The sequence below is a fragment of the Prunus avium genome, unplaced genomic scaffold (assembly GCF_965620075.1).
Source record: "Prunus avium unplaced genomic scaffold, drPruAviu1.hap1.1 HAP1_SCAFFOLD_369, whole genome shotgun sequence".
Lineage (NCBI taxonomy): Eukaryota > Viridiplantae > Streptophyta > Magnoliopsida > Rosales > Rosaceae > Prunus > Prunus avium.
In genome coordinates, this window is record NW_028276970.1 from 12501 (window position 1) to 15000 (window position 2500).

Below are 2500 nucleotides of genomic sequence, written 5' to 3' on the forward strand. Positions count from 1 at the left end.
AGGACCTTCTCCAACTTACAAAATGATATTTAGGACCTTGCCTTGCCCTCACATGCCGTGCCCATTCAAGGCATTCCGAGAAAGTGAGGTTATTGGAGGCTTCGGATGGCGTGGCTTGCCTTGCCTTGCATTGGCATGCCATGCCCAAGTTGTGGCCTACACCAAGCCATTCAAGCCATGCGTTGCCTTACCTTGGAATTGCTCATCATCCAATGCATTCCGAGAAAGTGAGTGTAGGCGAGGCTAAGGATGGCTTGCCTTGCCTTGCCTTGCATTGGCATGCCATGCCCAAGTTGTGGCCTACACCAAGCCATTCAAGCCATGCGTTGCCTTACCTTGGAATTGCTCATCATCCAATGCATTCCGAGAAAGTGAGTGTAGGCGAGGCTAAGGATGGCTTGCCTCGCCTTGCCTTGGCATGCCGTGCCCATGATGTGGCCTTGACCAAGCCATTCAAGCCATGCGTTGCCTTCGCCTTGGCATGCCGTGGCCTTGCCTCGCCATGCGATGCATTCCGACAAAGTGACGCGAAGCGGAAGCCTATCATGGCGTAAAAATGTCGACAAAATTTTTCGACATTTGAATAATGGGGTTTGACAAGGTTTGAAAAATTCAATACAAATGGTAGGCTTGAATGTCGACAAAGTGACGCGAAGCGGAAGCCTACCACGGCGTAAAAATGTCGACAGAATTTTTCGGACCTTGTCCTGCCATGGGCTGCGCGCAGCATGCCGGCAGCCTGTGCGCAGCGTGCGCACAGCATGTCGGCAGCGTGCGCGCTGCTGAGACTGTCGACAGAAATTTTCGAAACTTGTCCTGCCATGCGCGCGGGCAGCGTGCGCACAGCATGCCGGCAGCGTGCGCGCACCATGCCGGCAGCGTGCGCGCACCATGCCGGCAGCGTGCGCGCACCATGCCGGCAGCGTGCGCGCAGCTTGCGCGCAGCGTGCTGATTCTGTCGACAGTGAGGCTAGCGAAACTTGTCCTGCCATGGCGTGCGCGCAGCCTGTGCGCGCAGCTTGCGCATCTGTCGACAGTGAGGCTAGCGAACTTGTCCTGCCATGGCATGCGCTGTGCGCAGCCTGTGCGCAGCGTGCACGCAGCTTGCGCATCTGTCGACAGTGAGGCTAGCGAAACTTGTCCTGCCATGGCATGCGCGGCGCCTGCGCGCAGCCTGCGCGCAGCATGCGCACAACATGCGCACAGGCTGTGCGCAGCGTGCGCGGAGCTTGCGCGCAGCTTGCGCATCTGTCGACAGTGAGGCTAGCGAAACTTGTCCTGCCATGGCATGCGCGCAGCGTGCGCGCAGTCTGTGCGCAGCATGCGCGCAGCCTGTGCGCAGCGTGCGCGCAGCTTGCGCATCTGTAGACAGTGAGGCTAGCAAAACTTGTCCTGCCATGGCATGCGCGCAGTCTGCGCGCAGCATGCGCGCAGCATGTGCGCAGCATGCCGGCAGCATGGTTCCAGGTTTTTTCAAATGTCGACAGAATTTTTCAAATCTTGTCAAACCCCGTTTTTATTGAAATTTCCTCGCACAATAAGCTCCCCATAAGTAGTCTATGATTTTTAGGACCTTCTCCAACTTACAAAACTAAAAAATTCCTCCCGGATTTGTTTTAATGATTTTTTCAATTTTACGACTTCTAAAACTAATAAAAAATACTTCCCGACTTCAAAAATTTATGAAACTTTTTCCCATCATAGATTGCATGTTTCTTAGTATCCCTGCAAAAAATCACGTCCAAATACCTTGTATTGAATTATTTAGAGCCCATTATGACTCCTCGCGCATAGGTGATGTCTCTTCCTGTCAAAGGGCTAAATGCATAAAATGCTATATAGGGGGGTGTGTGTTGCCTGCATATGCATGGCAGCCCATGCCTTCCTAGCTGCAGCCCCCTTCCCCCACGCCACACCCATGTCATGTTGCCTCGATATGTTGCCTCGGTATTATGGGTTTGGTGTCGGGGTCGGGGGGCTGCCACCCATGGCGGTGGTGGCCGGAATCCGGCCGCCGCCACCACGCCGCCGCCATGGGTGAGGGAGGAAAAAAAAGGCGTGGAAAGTTGCGAAATGGGGTTGTCTAGGCTATTTTTTGGCATGGGAGAGCATGGAGTGCTAGGAACTCCTTCTCAAATGCACGGGCATGTCGACCACAACCTCATTTCGCAACAACAACCACCCGTGTGGGGTGGCGGTGGGTGGATAGTCGCGGATTGGGGCTTGCCAAGCCAATGTTTTCAAAAAATTTCATCAAAATTAAAAACAAATGTTTTGTTGCCTTCGGATTTGTGGGCGAGCGGCGAGTCGGAGTGGAGCCGGTAAAGTTTAACCTCGGTGTGCACGGTTGTTTTTAGAAACTCAATCCAATGCCGGGGACGTTGAAAGTGACGCTCTTATGAGTTGCAAACCCGCAAGATTTAAAGAACCTTTTCAAAACAATTTCAAACCAACAAGATTTAAAAACAGAAATTTTCATCAAAATGAAAAACAAATGTTT